Source organism: Bufo bufo, chromosome 3 (genome assembly GCF_905171765.1).
Source record: "Bufo bufo chromosome 3, aBufBuf1.1, whole genome shotgun sequence".
NCBI classification, from domain to species: Eukaryota; Metazoa; Chordata; class Amphibia; order Anura; family Bufonidae; genus Bufo; species Bufo bufo.
In genome coordinates, this window is record NC_053391.1 from 119,827,626 (window position 1) to 119,845,876 (window position 18,251).

At 46.2% G+C, this 18,251-nt stretch overlaps 1 long non-coding RNA gene across 1 annotated transcript; it reads left to right on the forward strand.

Annotated features, from left to right (window-relative positions):
* The first annotated feature begins 247 nt into the window (after nucleotides 1-247).
* On the forward strand, nucleotides 248-17,277 carry LOC120993260. The gene is made up of 3 exons (XR_005777183.1): nucleotides 248-259; nucleotides 13,741-13,743; nucleotides 16,993-17,277. It is a non-coding gene; the product is annotated as an uncharacterized LOC120993260 (long non-coding RNA).
* Nucleotides 17,278-18,251: the final 974 nt, after the last annotated feature.

Below are 18,251 nucleotides of genomic sequence, written 5' to 3' on the forward strand. Positions count from 1 at the left end.
GAGTCCATCTCTGGGCACATTACTTTTAAAAGAATAAGAATCTCAGAGGCTCAGGTACTTTTGAGTCTGTCTCCGGGCACGGTTCCTTAGTATGAAGTTGCACAACAAACGGACAGCAAAAACAAGTGCTGTAATACCCCTGATCAACCTGAAAAGGGGGTGAAGGGTAAAAGGTGCAACAAAGGAACAGGCACAACTTGGCGTGGGGTAACAAAAGCAGGCAGGAGGTCCTGGAAACAAACGTGGCCTTGCTGACTTTGTAATTTAAGTGGTCAACACCTACCACTGAGCCGTGGACAAACTGGCAGCCGCAACAAAGGACCAGAAACATAGGACTCCTGTCCTGAAAGGGTTAACATCACTCCTGATGAAATCAATCAAAGGCCTAGCAGGCTGATTCACAGTGAAATATTGTAATCACTTGGCTCCGCTGGCAAGTATCGTCTGTAGTAGTCCTCTACAGGAGGATGGGCCCACATAACTGTATCAGGGGGCAGCTGTAGGGTAAAGGGGCCCCTAATAGGTATTGGCCCATTAGGCCTAGGGGTGAACCCTCTGATGGACAGTGCCGGCCCTGGCATGATCACTGCAGGGTGTGACGTGCTTGGCACCGCCGCTGCAAGCGGTCCGGTGCTCTGGGTGCAGCAGTTTACGGCAATCGCGGGTCCGGTCTGGGGCACTGACGGAGCGGTGGCTACAGAAGGCGGTCGGCGGGTGGTGACAGGCACCCTTACCTCATCCTTCCTCGCCGGTGTCTGGATCCTGGCGGTGTATGTCTTGCGCAACTCCCGCAACTTCTCCTCCAGCCGGACGATCTGCTCACCGATGCTGTCTGTGTCGGAGTCGCTGTCCTCTGCTGGCGCCGCCGGCGCAGGTACAGTCAACGATGACGCGGACTCGGCCTCTGCAGGTTCTGGCGATGCGTCTGGTCTCCGTCCCATCCGGATGTTCTGGAAGGTAGCACTAAGTCCTCTTAGCTGCTCCAGCTCAGATATTGTCTTCTCCCGACGAGGCAGCTCGGGGGAAGGGTAAGGGCTCACCCATTTTTCCAACACGGTTGGCTGCCAGAAGACGTTTGGCCCAATGAAGGAGCTCCGCTCCTGAAAGGCGTGATGGGCCGGCTCTGGAGAGCGTTCCGGTTCTCGCTCGCAGCCAGAGTAGTCTTCTCTTTCTTCTGCCTCCCAGTCCTCAGGTGCTCGCTTGGGACCGGTCACAGCAGTCGCATAAGGGCCTCGTAGGCTCTCGGCAGGGGTGTACTCCACTTCCTCTCCCTCGCGGAGGCTGTGCTGGTACGAAGGGAGGTAGTCTCTTTTGACAGACCTTCGATTAACATAGAGGTCTCGGCCAGTTAGATAGTCCTGAATAAACCCGTAGCCACGGGGTTTGTCAAACGATAGCACCACTCCCTTTCTCCTTTCCAGGCGGGGTTGGGTGTGCGTATGCTTCTCATGTATGGTCTTGGTTAGTTCCTCATAGATGATTTTAGTCTTTGTATTCCGCTTGATAGCGGCCTCTCGGATCTCCGCCATCAGGGAGGACCATTTAAAAGATGGTTGGAAAAAGTCCCTCCACGAGCCATAGTAGGGCTCGGGTTCTTTCTCCCTTGGGCGGCAGGCGGGTTGCTCCGGTCCCGGAGAGTAGGCCGGTGGAGCCTCTTCTGGCTCTACACCGATGTCAGTCATCTTTTCAATTTCAGGTGCGGACGCTGCAGCAACACTCTGCTCACAATCCAACATGCTCGATCCTTCTGAGGAGAGCGATAGGGTCGCGTCAATTAGAGTAGCCAGCTCCTCCCATTGCACTGGGAGGCCGCCCCCCAGGTATTCCAGTATATGGAAGGCGGTGTCCATGCTGGCAGACATGCAAATGTCCAGATAAGCCGTGGCGCCTGCCCTTGACCTTCTTCCCGCTTTTTCCTCAGAAAGGCGCCAATTTTTCCCGCCTTTTCGGGATGAAGGTGACGCAGCAGTACATTCAGCCAGCTCAGCGGCCATCTTTGGGTACAAACGCTGTCCATTCACTGACAGCAAGCAGGATTGTAAAAAGTCCACAAAACCACACTCCAATGCGGCGATTTTCTTCCTCTGTGTAGCGCAATATTGCACAGCACTTTTTAGAGGTTTTTGGTACACTTTGGGTATGATTTTCAGTCCACAAAGTCCACTTGAATAAAACAGGAAAATTGTCACTTTGGTCACAGGGCAACGGTATAAGGCACAAAGTTCACGCTTCTTGCACTAGAAAGCGTGCGTATCCTGTTCGTGACGCCAAAAGAGAGGTGCAGCGTATTCAAGTTGTGTGCAATAGGTGTTTCTGGGTGATGTAGTGCAATATACACTAACCTGGTACAGCTGACTCTCTGCAAGGGCAGGTATAGGTAGAAATAGTTCGTGACGCCAGTGCCAAGTAAACGGTGGCACGCCGTTTGCGGATGCAGGAATAAATTGAGGAAACGTAGTATTAAAACAGAACTCCAACTTTAGTAGTTTTCAAGCAGAGACAATATTGGAATCGCAGTTCCTTGGCATACAGTCGATTTTGCAATTCGGTCGATGCAGGCAATTCAGTTACAGCAAGGTGATTACAGAGTGTTGAACACAGGACTTGCAGCACAGGAGCTTGCACTCTAATTCTGTCTGATCCTGGAATATAGCATATCTTCACCAAGGCCCATTAACCTAGTTCTGGCTTTATATCCTTGGCTATAGCTTTAATAAGTACCTCCTCTGTATTTCTGAGTACCTCTTGCTTTCCTGATCTTTGCTTCTCTGTCTCTCTCAGCTTCTGGACACTTCCTCAGGCTCTAGAAACTTCTGAGCTGTGGTCTAGACTGGCCTTTTGCTTCCCTGTCTGGCCTTATATAAACTAGGGCTCTCTAGCTCCCTCTAGCGACTAGAAGCTGGAATGACACCCCTGCAGGCCCGTACATGCAAGTTTCACAGCAACAGGGAAACACATAGCATTGCATTACATGACATTTTATAAAACTGACATATAACAACTTCCCCATAATTAGGAGGGATGACAGCACACCAAGTGACACTTTGGTAGTGACGGGTATTACAGTTCCCGTACACTACAGATATAAGGTATCACCAATGAAAAAGAGCCAAATTCAATAGTTTACCTGCGACTATCCGGTAATAAGTACAAGATACACTGTGAGATAACTTAAAGGGGTAGCTCCAGGCGCGTATTTCCAGTCAGAGAGATCCTCTCACACTGAAAGACACAGAGCAGCTGATTACCAGCTGGTGTAGGTCACATGACGCACAGAGATTAACCCTGCGTCGTCACAGAGACCACTAACCTTGTAATGGAGGTGGCGTAGCAGGGGGAAAGAGAAGACTGCTGTACACAGCCGACGGGGAAAGTCGTCAGCTGAACGGTAGTCGCAGCTGGCGGTGATACCGGAGACCGGTCGCGGAGATATTAAAGGGGGGAAGTTTACCAATTGGTAAACACAAGGAGAAGTGAGAAAAGTAAGTGACTGGGATTTGAGGGTAAATTATGCAACGGTAAGGGTAGTAAAGGAAGCAGCATGAATATGGAAAGAAAATGTATTAGAAATATGTCGATAATAAGGGTAATATTACAAGTAATAGAGAGACAATACTTATCTGACTTCGCACTGCGGCAGCAGCTAAAGAAAGAGTGCGGAGTTTGCACCTGTGGACCTGATATTACCTGTACTCTGCCCTCATTGCTTATTGCATATACAGCTTTCTAGGTTGTACCTAGTCAAGTTTTTTTGTGATTACTAATGTTTTGCCTTTAGCTGCTGCAGTTCAGTATAAAGAAAGTTACTCGTAATGAGAAGCCTCGTGTCCTGATATAAAATCACAGCTCTCCTTCCTTGCAGAGACATTGGGCCAGGCGCTGCTGCTCATCCCGCCTGAGCCATTCATTAAAGGATTCAATGAATAGCAATGGCAGGATGCCTTGTATAGCTGACAGCCTGACACCCGGGGCGGACCGCCCTCCCCTAGGCACGCCACTGGCCATAACAAAATTGTTGCTGCATTTTTTTTAATATTTTTTTTTTAAGAAAAGGGAGGTTTCAAGTACTTTTTCTGTGTGGCCACATCACAATACATGGCCTTGGCTTAATAAGAATTGAAAAGAAAATCTGCTGTGACAATTTAAAGGGATTCTGTCACCAAGTTTTAGGCTATAGAGCTGCGGACATGCACTGCTAGATCGCCGCTAGCATGTCCGCAATATACCTGTCCTATAGGGCTGTGTGCTTTTATTTTCTTTAAAAAAGGATTTTAGCGATATGTAAATTAGTCTTGTAAGGTGACCAAGGGGCTGTACGAACCTTCCTGGTGCCCAGCCACGCCCGCCTGTGAAGGAGCCCAGCACCACCTATGTCCTCCGAATCTCCTCCTTTCGTCACCGTTAGATAGCCGTAATCTCGCGATGCGCGAGCTCCTGCATGCGCAGTGCCGGTATAGTGTTCCTTCCCTGTGCTGGCATCAGCCTCAGGGAAGGAACTGCGCATGCGCGAGCTCGCGCATCGCGAGATTACGGCTATCTAACGGTGATGAAAGGAGGAGATTCGGAGGACATAGGCGGTGCTGGGCTCCTTCACAGGCGGGCGTGGCTGGGCACCAGGAAGGTTCGTACAGCCCCTTGGTCACCTTACAAGACAAATTTACATATTGCTAAAATCCTTTTTTAAAGAAAATAAAAGCACACAGCCCTATAGGACAGGTATATTGCGGACATGCTAGCGGCGATCTAGCCGTGCATGTCCGCAGCTCTATAGCCTAAAACTTTGTGACAGAATCCCTTTAAGGCCAGATTTATAAAAAATTGTTTAGAGGTTTATATCTGCGCTGACATTCCCTGGAAGAAAACTGCAGGAATACTCCAGCACATGCTCTCCCCTGCGTCTGAATGTTTCCTCTCACCTCTTCAGCCATAAGCCCCTCACACAATTCACAGGAGAGGAGAAATGAATGCAGAGACTTTCAATATTATTTACACAAGCAAAACATTTAAACTGCAAACTCCTGGCGCAGAACAGGCAATTGACATAAATAACACAACAACTCCTTGCGCTGTTTCTCAGGAAAGGAAAATGAAGGGAAAAAAAAGAAAATCAACAACTGTAAATTTTCTGCTCTTTCCAGTAATTGTATGTTTAGTGAATAAATCTTTTTATGCAGAGATTCCTACTGTGAACCGAATCCAAAATATTTATACCCAGAGTGAGGCTTGAATGTTTAACAAAAGATTTAGTAAAATTCACATTTTTGATATGTTCAATCACTGCTTTTTATTTCTTTATTATGTGCAGCAAATAGGTTGGATTTTTTGAGTGCTAAAAAAAAATCTGTATTTTAGGCCATTATAGTAAATACAAATGACAGACTTCTGCAGAAAAAAATTCAAGTTTAAAACTATTGTTGTTGTTTTTTAAAATTCAGATTTTCATCAGAATATACCAACATTACCAATTTTAAAGGGCCGATAAAGCCAGTCATACACGTGGAATAACTGTTCGCTGAATGCTCGGCCGAGCCTGTATGTGCGAAGAGTGAAAGAGGGAAGAAAGCAGCTGCTGCTGCTGGGAAAGAGTTAGGAGGTCCCCATGTACATTAGATCCGGGGTAGGCAACCTCCAGCAGTTAGGAGACTACAACTCCCAGCATGCATACTTCCTCTGTTCTTCTCAGAACACTCACAGAAATTAATAAGGCATGCTGGGAATTGTACAGGGTGGGCCATTTATATGGATACACCTTAATAAAATGTGAATGGTTGGTGATATTAACTTCCTGTTTGTGGCACATTAGTATATGTGAGGGGGGAAACTTTTCAAGATGGGTGGTGACCATGGCGGCCATTTTGAAGTCGGCCATTTTGAATCCAACTTTTGTTTTTTCAATAGGAAGAGGGTCATGTGACACATCAAACTTATTGGGAATTTCACACGAAAAACAATGGTGTGCTTGGTTTTAACGTAACTTTATTCTTTCATGAGTTATTTACAAGTTTCTCTTTGTTTACAGCAATTGACATGTCGCCGAGGTTAACACGTGAGGAGCGGATAGAAATTGTGTTGATGTCTGGTGAACGCAGTAACCGGGTCATTGCAGCAGATTTCAATGCAAGACACCCTACGAGACCACCCATCTCCCATGCTAAAGTTAGCAAACTGCTTGCTAAGTTTCGTGAAATTGGTTCAGTGTTGGATTTGCCAAAATGTGGATGCATGAAATCTGTCTCTAATGAAGAAACATCAGTGGCTGTCCTAGCTTCATTCAGCAAGAGCCCACAGCGTAGCACTCTCCGCATGTCACTGGAGAGTGGCATTAGTCGAACATCCCTTTGGCGGATATTAGCTACTCACAAATGGCACACTTGCAAACTCCAGCTACTGCAGCATCTCAACGAGGATGACCCAGATCGGCTCACTGAATTTGCAGAATGGGCAAAACAAAAATTGGAACAGGACCCTCAGTTTACGCAGAAGATTTTGTTCAGTGATGAGGCAAACTTTTATGTGAATGGTGAACTTAACAAACAAAACCACCGCTATTGGTCTGACACTAACCCACATTGGATAGATCCCTCCAAGACTGTTGGAACAAAAAAATTGATGGTATGGTGAGGTATATGGGGTACAAAGATAGTGGGGCCATTCTTCATCAATAGAAACCTCAAGGCCACTGGATATGCAAAATTGCTACATGATGATGTGTTTCCCTCTTTATGCACTGAAGCTGGCACGTTCCCTGGGTTTTTCCAGCAAGATGGTGCACCACCACATTATGGGTGTCAGGTCCGAGCATTCCTAGATGAACAGCTTCCTGGAAAGTGGATTGGTCGTCGTGGGCCAGTTGAATGGCCCCCAAGGTCTCCCGATCTGACACCCTTTTACTTTTATCTTTGGGGTCATCTGAAGGCAATTGTCTATGCTGTGAAGATACGAGATGTGCAGCACCTGAAACTACGGATACTGGAAGCCTGTGCTAGCATTTCTCCTGCGGTGTTGCTATCAGTGTGTGAAGAGTAGGAGAAGAGGGTTGCATTGACAATCCAACACAATGGGCAGCACATTGAACACATTTTATAAGTGGTCAGAAACTTATAAATAACTTATGAAAGAATAAAGTTACGTTAAAACCAAGCACACCATTGTTTTTCTTGTGAAATTCCCAATAAGTTTGATGTGTCACATGACCCTCTTCCTATTGAAAAAACAAAAGTTGGATTCAAAATTGCCGTCTTCAAAATGGCTGCCATGGTCACCACCCATCTTGAAAAGTTTCCCCCCTCACATATACTAATGTGCCACAAACAGGAAGTTAATATCACCAACCATTCCCATTTTATTAAGGTGTATCCATATAAATGGCCCACCCTGTATATAATTCCACATGTGTTAATTCATAGTTTTGATGCCTTCATAGTCATGAAAATAAAGAAAACTCTTTGAATGAGAAGCTGTGTCCAAACTTTTGGTCTGTACTGTATATGTACTCAGACTGTGCTGCACATGTTCCATCATGTACGTCTTTTCTTTTCTTTTGCACTATATTGTTATTATTTGTGATACTGTAATTGCGCTATTCGCGCCTATGACTATTGTGCTGTTCTCTTTTGTTAAAACTCAATAAAAATGTATTGAACAAAAAAAAAATTCAGATTCCATTTCCATTGCGCAATTGTGGAGAAAGAGATCCAACATTAAGAATAGCAAGAATAGGTGTGGGAATTGTCCTGGCAGAAGGGGGGGGGGGGGGGGTGGGGTCGGGGTCGGTGGGGGGTGCCGTCAAGGAGGAAATTATCAAAAGGCTTTGCTAAATACAAATGTATCCATACTGTACATGTTGTTTTTCGATACTGTATTAACATTCAGCCACTATAGGAACATAGCTAATAAATGCACTCTGTATCCACTACATTATATATCTGTATACTGTACACTGCTCCATTACATATCTGTATACAACACTTCATTATAAATCTGTACACACCGCTCTATTATATATCTGTATGCAGTAGATCGCAAAAAATCCGGTACAATGTATCACCAGGTGTTATCCAAATCTAATCCACTTGTATCACAGATCTAAAGACATAATGGAGCGGTGTATACAAATATATTATAGAGCTGCATATGCAAATATATAGTCTAATATTCTCGATGTACTGAATCATAATTGTGATCGATACATAAATATATGAATGTACAGTTAGTCCATTGTACAGTAGTTTATTATTTTTTATTTAATTTTTAACCCCTCCAGCCCCTCCTCGCCCGTGTGAAAGGGGCCTTAGATCCTAATGTAGCCATACTGAGAGTGGGGGGTAGGGTGTAAAGTAACACCATATACAGTAATATATATTTGTACTGTATGTATTTTTTTTATTTAATTAGGCGATTAGGCTATCTTTCTATGCTTATTTTTTATTTTTTATTATTTTTTTTTAATCATTAGGAGTATGTTATCTCACAGTGCTATTTGTTAAATAAACTTAGATGCAAGACCAGCAGAAGGTGTGCACACCAAAAAGTTTTACTTTTAGATCGATAAATTGATAGCTTAAAGGGACTCTGTCACCACTTTCTAACCCCCCCTTTTAAAACTATTGTTCTCTCCATGGCGCCCTTGTGATTACAAAGGTGTTGTTATAACATAAATTCGCCGTCTCGTTTTGATAAAAATACCTTTTATCTAACCTGTCAATCTTGTGGATAAGGTGCCCAGGGCGTTTCTGAAGGTCTGAAGCTGCCGCCCGCCGCCGCCGCCGTTGGTGCCCAGCTCCTCCCCTGATCCTTTCAGCGCCGCCTGAATGTAAAGAAATCCGCCTCCGGCTCTCGCTCAGTGCCCCCTCCTCCTTTTCAAAGATCCCGCGCGTGCGCACAGCGAGAGCCGGAGGCGGATTTCTTTACATTCAGGCGGCGCTGAAAGGAGGGGAGGAGCTGGGCACCAACGGCGGCGGCGGCGGGCGGCAGCTTCAGACCTTCAGAAACGCCCTGGGCACCTTATCCACAAGATTGACAGGTTAGATAAAAGGTATTTTTATCAAAACGAGACGGCGAATTTATGTTATAACAACACCTTTGTAATCACAAGGGCGCCATGGAGAGAACAATAGTTTTAAAAGGGGGGGTTAGAAAGTGGTGACAGAGTCCCTTTAATAATATCATACTTGGTTTGGATTGCACCAGTATGATATTAATAAGCGCTATAGCTGGGTTATATTACTGCCTGTGTAATTTTAACATATTCTTATATGTACTGAACATATTTTTTACAGGACAGTACAGTCGGGTGCAGTGGGGCACAGGATAGTACAGTCGGGTGCAGTGGGGCACAGGACAGTACAGTCGGGTGCAGTGGGGTACAGGACCATTTTTTTTTAAAATGATTTAATGTTGAGGTGCCATCGCCAGGCTCCTGTAAAGTGTCGGGATGACTACGGGCTGTATCAGGAGCCGGATAGCGATATTAACTTTGACTCAACACCGCCATTTACTGGCATTGGTGTGTATTGTGAGACTGGAGGAGATAAAATTTTGTTTAGTTAGTAACGAATTGCGAAATAAGGGAGCGGTAGCGATGACACATCTGTATCTGTCTTGCGATATTGCCTTTTCTATATTCAGCCCGCCTTTTGAGCATCAGAATGTCCGGGCGATGAAGAGTCCTCCAGGAATGTCAGAGCTGGGAGTTGCTTGTTTCGGCGCTCAGGATTCTGCAGGGCCCGCTCAGCTTCCGCTGGATCTGTGAACGATGTCGTTGTCCCATCTGGGTGGAAAATCCTTAAGATGGCTGGGAACATCAGTGAGAATCGGACTTGCTTCTTAAAAAGTGTAGTACAGATGGGTGCAAACGCTCTCCTCCGTCTGGTAACTTCTGTGGAGAAGTCTCCGAAGAGTAGAACTTGATGGTTGCGTATCAATAGCTGACTTCCCCCCTGTTTATATGCTCGTAGTATGGCGGCCTTGTCCGAAAAGTCCAGATACTTTATAATGACCTGTCTTGGCCTGTTATTTCGCAGGCTTTTATCCGCAGCTCCACTCCTATTCAGTCGTGGATTTTGGCCCACTCTGTGAGCTCGTTCTGTTTTGCAGCGAGTATTGATTCCCAGTGCATCTGGAATTTCATGCTCGCAAATTTTAGCCAGATCTTTGGCAGGGATATTCTTTGGTAGGCCCACTATTCGGATGTTGTTACGCCTTGAGCGATTTTCGAGGTCATCCAACTTGTCCCATAGCCTGTTATTTTCAGCTAGGGCATTAGTTAGCTGTGACTGTACCTCTTCAGTGTGGGATTCCAGGCCTTGCATTCTGGCTTCTAGCTCTTCAAGCCTAGTGGTATGATGGGTCACCTCTGTTTGCAGAGCCGCGAATGATTGCGGTACTGTAGATGACAGGGCTTCTTGGAGGTCAGGTAAAATACGCACTGCAGCCTCCACCGCTAGATGTTTATAATCTATGCCCATATTGGCTTTCTCTCCTTCTGAAGCTTGGCTATTAGCTTCCGATTCGGCCGGGGATGGCGGGTCTTTCATACATTCTGGTTGGATCGCCATATTGGAGTCTGCTGGCATCTTGCGCGTTTTCCCGGGGTTTTTCTTTGATCTGCTCCCCATTGAGACGATGAATCAGTCAATAGACCAGACTCTGGAAGTAAAGTGAGGTTTTCCTGAATGCCACCGCTGAATTAACAGTCAGTATGTCAGGGATTTAGTAGCTTTTCTGCTTCGGGTAGCGTGGCTCTCAGCGCGCGCTGCCGATCATGATGGCGCCGGAACCGGAAGTCTAACACAAGTATATTAATGTCGTTATTGCAGTAAAAAGCGCTTGCTATAACTGAACGATATCTTAGTAATTTAATGTATTTATTAACATGGGTATACTAATAGCGTTATTGCAGTAAAATGCCTTTGCAACTTTGCCTTAACTGAACGCTATCTTGCGGTAACACACTGTTTTAAATAACAATAGGTACTGTATTTTTTACCCCATAAGATGCACTTTTATTCCCCCTAAAATGTGCGTCTTATGGGGTGAATACAGCTTGCGATGTACCAGACATCCGTGTTACCCGAAGAGGGAGAGCCTGGCAGCCGCAGCACGCACTTGTATATAGGGACAGCCGCTGGATAGTAGGGTCAGGTGGTGTGGCTGGTGCAGGGTGATAGAGAACGGCCGGCCCGTCTGGTGGCGGTTGACAGGGATTTGCAGGGAGATGTTGATGGGAGCATGGGAGCAGGCAAATAAAGTGCCGACTCAGGCTTTCCTGCCACACATGCCTGCTCCGCCTCTAAGTCTTCACACATGCCTGCCTACTCCTGTGTAGTGCCCTAGTAGCTGATGAGTGGCATGGAAGCTGATAAGAGGCATGGGGTCTTATAGGAGGCATGGGGTCTCATAGGAGACATGGGGTCTGATATGAGGCATGGGGTCTGATAGGAGGTATGGGGGCTGATAAGAGCCTTGGTGGCTGATCTGAGGACTGAATGGGGGTCTTATTTAGATTGGGGCTCTTATCTGAGGTCCGATTGGGAGTCATTCACATTGGGGTCTGAGCTGAGGTCTTATTAACATTGGGGGTCTGATTGGGGTTGTCAGCTGAGTTCTAATTAACATTGGGGGTCTGATTGGTGGTCTGACCTGAGGTCTAATGAAAAATATTTTTTTCTTATTGTCCTCCTCTAAAACCGAGGTGCGTCTTATAGGGCAAAAAATACTGTACATTAATACACTGAAATGCGCTGAAAATTCCCAATTACAAATGGCAAATTGAGAGGGTAATTGCCCAGTGCTTGCTGCAGAATTTATGCTATTGGCTGGCTGATAATTCATACAAATTCTTGCAGGCTTTTTGTAGTGTTGAACTTGCCAGCAAGCTGTATGAAACACCACTGAACTCAGCGACCAGTCCCTTACTCTCTGTGCTAAGCTTTCCCTGATAAAACCCTAAAATCTACCCAATTACATCTCCCTATAGTGTCTCTAGTAATGCTAAATTAGTGGTTTGTGTCTCTGTAATAGCTTTTTGGGAGACACAGCTACAGCATATGCTATCAGAATGCAAGCTGAGAACAGATTGGTGTGTAATTGGTGTTCTCAGCAGAAGGACCTGTCAGAATTCTGCCCCTGATTGGTTGATCAGGTTGTCTGTCAGCCCCTGCTCCCTCCCAGGGTCATGTGATTCTCCAGCTTCGTCCCTATAGTTTTCCCCTGCCATTTGTCACAGTAAAATAGCGCTGGGCACTGTTTTTGCACAATTCATCTGAATCAAATTGCAAAACTTTGGATTCACTTGGCAGATGAATTTATGTGACATTCAAAACAAATTTGCTTAGAATCGATTCACTCAATCTCTAAATGGTATGTGTTACTTATGTGCTGTGGTCTTATTCTGCTGGGAAATGCTGGCTAGGACATCTGTAACGGTCACGTCCACACACACACAGGGGGAAGGATAGTGACCACTGCGCTCCACCCTCACCCCTGGCCCTGCCTACTTGCCTCACGAGTCCTGATGACAGGGGACAACTGGACGACAGTCCCTAACTTAGGATACGTGCAGGGAAGACAGACAAGACAAAATACGGAACATGAACGGACCGGGTCAGAACCAAGAGAGCTACGCAGTACAAAGGGTTAAGCAAAGAATGGTAAGGAAAAGGCGGCATCTCAGTTGAAAAGCATGGAAGCTCCGAGACAATGCGTCTGCCTTCACATTTTTACTTCCCGGCCTGAACGTAATGGAGAAATCAAAATGGGTAAAAAACAGAGCCCATCGGGCTTGTCGGGGATTCAACCTCTTAGCAGACTCGAGAAACATTAGGTTTTTATGATCAGTGACAACAGTTACTCAATGCCTTGCCAACTCCAAAAATGCCTCCACTCCTTAAATGCCCATTTAATAGCTAGCAGCTCCCTATTCCCTATGTCGTAGTTTCTCTCCGTGGGAGAGAATTTCCTAGAGAAGAAGGCACACGGTCTCAGGTTAATGAGGCTAGTAGGACCTTGTGAAAGGACTGCTCCTGCGCCGTCCTCGGACGCATCCACCTCCACAATAAAGGGTCTCTCCTGATCAGGCTGGATCAGAATGGGAGCGCTACTAAATGCCTTTTTTAATGTTTCAAATGAAGAAATGGCCTTGGTAGACCAATTCTCCAAATCCGCCCCTCTTTTAGTAAGGTCGGTCAATGGCTTAGCAATTACAGAAAAATTCATGATAAATTTACGGTAGTAATTAGCGAAACCCAAAAACCGTTGTAAAGCCTTTAAGGATGAAGGCCTAACCCATTTCTTAATTGCTAAAACCTTACCAGGATCCATCTTAAAGGCGTGAGGAGTCAAAACATGCCCTAGAAACAGTATCTCCTGTACACCAAAGACACATTTCTCTTGCTTAGCGGATAGCTGGTTCTCCCTCAACACCTCTAATACTTGTTTGACATAAGACACATGAGATTCGAAATCAGGAGAGAATATCAAAATGTTGTCAAGATAGACAATAATAAATTTACCTAAGAACTCTCTAAGAATATCGTTCATTAAGTTTTGGAACACAGCTGGGGCATTGCTGAGTCCAAAAGGCATCACCTGATATTCAAAGTGTCCTATCGGAGTATTGAACGCTGTCTTCCATTCGTCTCCCTCCTTGATTCGGATTAGATTGTATGCCCCTTTCAGGTCAATCTTGGAAAACCAGGTTGCCCCCAAAACCTGGTTAAATAAATCCGGACTCAATGGGAGAGAGTATCTATTTTGGACAGTGATTTTATTTAATCTCTGGTAATCAATACAAGGCCTAAGACCACCATCCTTCTTTTTAACAAAGAAAAACCCTGCTCCCATAGGAGAGACTGAAGGTCTAATATGCCCTTTAGCAAGGCTCTCCTTAATATAATCTTCCATAGCCTTGCGCTCGGGCCCTGAAAGATTATAAATTCGCCCTTTAGGAAATTCGGCACCCTCTATTAGCTCTATGGCGCAATCATAAGGTCTATGGGGGGGGTAGAACCTCTGGAGTAGGGGAAAGAGAACACATCAGAATATTCTTTAATAACAGAGGGTAATGTATTAGACCTTACTGAAACCCCAGCCTGGACCACGGACAAGCATGAGTCACACTTAGGTCCCCATTTCACCAACTCTCCTTTGAACCAATCAATCGTGGGGTTATGTAAACGGAGCCAAGGCAACCCTAGTACCACCTCAACCGGTAGGTTCTCCAAGACAAAAAGAGAACATCTCTCAGAGTGGCACACACCCACGGTCAGAGAAATTTCAGAGGTACATGACTGGTAAGCAGAGGAGAAAAAGCGCCCACCGAATATACCGGACCCCCCTATGGATTGCATGGCCATGCATGAATGAATTCCTGGCAAAGCTAATACAGACACAGCCTTCAGCGTAGACCGCTGACCAGGATCCCGCGATATTGTGACGTCACCCGCCTGATACTTGCGGCGGAAGATACTCGGACGGCCGGCACCGCTCGCCTCGAGGAGACGCCACACAGTGGGACATACCATCAAGGAACCAGGTAGGAACTGGTGATTACAAGTCTGGAACATTGCCTTCACTGTCTTAATAGGAGTGAACTCTCCTAAAGGAATTATTACACAAGGAGTCCGCTTAGAAGTGTACTATATGAGGAACTTTTAGGACGCTTCTACCCACTCTATTCACAGTTACTGACATTTTTTGCTACAAGTATTACGGAGTGCGGCCACGAACTTTCTACCCCGACCACAAATAGTGGAAATCATATTTGGTACCATATTACAACAATTTTATATATTTTAAGTCAATTGTATTTTAATGTGAATGCATCAGTGTTTAATGTACTAGTGTTCAACCTTATTTGACCAACCAGGTCTTAGTAAAACTAATTCCATATGATACAGACGTTGTGAGTGCTCACTCTCCCTTTTTACTTTCAAACCCTAGTACCACCTCAACCGGTAGGTTCTCCAGGACTAGAAGAGAACATCTCTCAGAGTGGCACACACCCACGGTCAGAGAAATTTCAGAGGTACATGACCTCACCGTACCACCAATCAGGGGAGTAGCATTAATAGCCATGACATGGATAGGTGTAGGTAAAGCAAACATTGGAATACCCAATTTACTAGCAAACTCAAAATCAATAAAGCTGACCGCTAAACCGGAATCAATAAAGGCCTTACCCGGCCACTTATTAACCCCCAGAGAAATTGTTATGGGTACCAAAAGCTTACATTTAGAAAAATCAGGGTGTACCTGGTCTTTAGGTTGTCTTGCCTTAGGAGACTTGTCAGAGAGGACCCTCTTAGGACACTTGTTGATCCAATGGCCAGGATCTCCACAGTAGAAGCACTCTCCGCGTCTGCGACGAAGATTACCCCGGGTCATGCCAACCTGCATGGGTTCCTCGGTGGAGACCTCAGTGTTGTCCCTGGAAAAGGCCTCTGGCTGGACCACCATCTGAGAACAGAACTGTCGTTCTTGACGTCTCTCTCTAACTCGTCTGTCAAGTCGGACAACTAGGGTCATCATCTCCTCTAAAGTCTCAGGAATTTGATAATTGACTAATAGATCTTTTAAATTATCAGATAGACCAGACCTAAACTGACTCTTCAGGGCTGGTTCATTACATCCTGAGGGGACACACCACCGTCTGAATTGGGTGCAATACTCCTCCGCAGGGAGATGGCCCTGAACCAGTGCCCTAAGAGCCGTCTCGGCTACCAGGGCCCTGTCTGGTTTGTCATAGAGGGTACCCAGGGCCTGAAAAAAAACCTCCACAGAAGTTAGACAACTGGCCCCAGGTGGTAACGAAAATGCCCAGTCCTGGGGATCACCCTGTAGTAGAGAAATGATAATCCCCACGCGTTGGCTCTCGGGACCGGAGGACACGGGGCGCAAACGGAAGTAGAGTTTAAAGGAGAGAAACCTCTTCCGGTCTCCAGAAAAGGGTTCTGGGAGCTTGATCTGGGGTTCAAAATGTGGACTGGAGGACAGAGGAGTGGAAGAACTTTGCCCTAACTCAAAAGAACAGAGTTTCTCTCCTAGCTCCTGCACCATCTGTGTCAAGTTAGAGACATGGTCAGTCAGGGTAGTGAGAGGATTCATGATACAGTGGTTGTTGGGCCTGTTAATCTGTAACGGTCACGTCCACACACACACAGGGGGAAGGATAGTGACCACTGCGCTCCACCCTCACCCCTGGCCCTGCCTACTTGCCTCACGAGTCCTGATGACAGGGGACAACTGGACGACAGTCCCTAACTTAGGATACGTGCAGGGAAGACAGACAAGACAAAATACGGAACATGAACGGACCGGGTCAGAACCAAGAGAGCTACGCAGTACAAAGGGTTAAGCAAAGAATTGCAGCACGCCAGACCTGCAGGGTATAGCGACAGTGAGGTCACGGTATGGGCAATCGAGGGTCACTCACTTTTCTGAGGAGAACCCTGGGCAGGCATGCAACAGTGAAGGAGAGGCAGACACTAGTTCCTCTTGGGCACACTCTGTAGTTAGTGACCAGGCCTGATGGTATGTGAGGTGCCCTGGATGTTGTAGGTGTTTTGAGTGCCTTAGGTAAGGTCCCTTTAAGGATCGTGACGCCAGTGCCTGTAACGGTGGCACACCGGTTTGCAGGAGGATTAAATGAGTACACAGTTGGTGAACCAAACGTTGCTTTACTTGATGAAACAGTCCAACTTTGTACATGTAGTTACAGTAGATGATAATGCAGTCCTTTACAGTACAAAATGCACAGCAGGTTTACTTCACAGCAGGTTTCAATCTTGCAAGATACTTGGAGGGTAAACAGTTAATGCTTTGCAGTACAATGCTGCTCTATCCCCACAGCTATTCTAGCTGGCTGGATCCCAAGGCCCGGATGCCTACGTGCTGGCTTAAATCCTTGGTATAAAATCCTTCCTCCAGTATTGGCACTTTCTTAAGGTTACAATACCTTCTTTTCCTAGCTGTCTTCACTGCTGCATTTGAAAGGTGGCTGCAGGTTTCTCCCAGGAGGTGCTCTCCTACTACTGGGGTATCTCAACTGAGCTATCCTTAGCCTCAGGAGCTTCAAGCTGACTAGGTGACTCCTCTAATCCCCTGGAATACACTCGGTCTCCAAGCAGGCTGTACTCCTTCTAGCCTCCTGGTGCAGCTAGAAACCAGGACTATCTAGCTGCATGTCAGGAGGAGGCTCTCAGCATATCTCGGGCTGGTGCCTTCTCACTTCTGTCTCTACAGACTCCTGACTATGACCTCACTCCTCCCTGTCTGGGCCTGGACATTTATACTTGGGGCTCCCTATCTCCCTCTAGTGTCTGGGATGTCTAACTACACCCTAATAGGCCTGCTATGCATAACACAGGGGAAAACATTGCATGTAAAAACACATAGGAAAATACATTAAATGCATAGTTAAATATAATATTACTGTCCCTTGTGAGCAGGAGTAACACGTCACCCAATTGACCCTTGTGTAGTGCCCACGCCTACCTAGTGGGACACTACAGAATGGTCAGGAAAAGCCGGAGTCAAATACCAGGAGAGTAGAGAAGGAGGAGTCCTAAGAGAGTAGTCAGGTGGAAGCCGAGGTCACAATACCAGGACGGATACGCAGTACAGGAGGAGCAGGCAAAGGATCATCAGGGAACGGAATCAGGTGAGTATTCAGTAGTCCATCAAATAGCCAGGAACCTAGAAATTAACAGGCAACCTGTGGCTAGCAGGCTGCCTGTATTTATAGTGGGGAGTGAGGGTCATGTGACCTGGCCAGCGTCACATGACCGACAGACCAACCAGTTGAGCACCGAGTGATCAGCTCGGCGCTCAAGGCAGACTTAGGAGCAGGGAGCCACCCAGCAGTAAAGCCGCCCTGGGAATGAGGTCAAACATAGATCCTCATTCCCAAAGCTAAGCAACAGGTCTGCGGGTAATGGGGGACCGAGTGCACCTTCGGAACCCCGTTACAACATCACAAGGGAAGGTACTGCACTAAGGGTAAAACTACCTGTGTGCACAGGCCCTTGACATAGCTGTATAATGGCAAGAATGTTGTAGGCAGTCTGTGATGGCATATTGCCCCTCTGGGGTAGTCATATACTTTGGGCAGGATGTGATGGACATTGTAGATGAGCTGCATTAGTGATAGTGGAGAACGGACTGTGGATATACGAACTGCACTATTGATATTACATTGTATGATATAAATGCATGCACTGTGAATATGTGTGTTGTTGGCAACACGGAGGTTA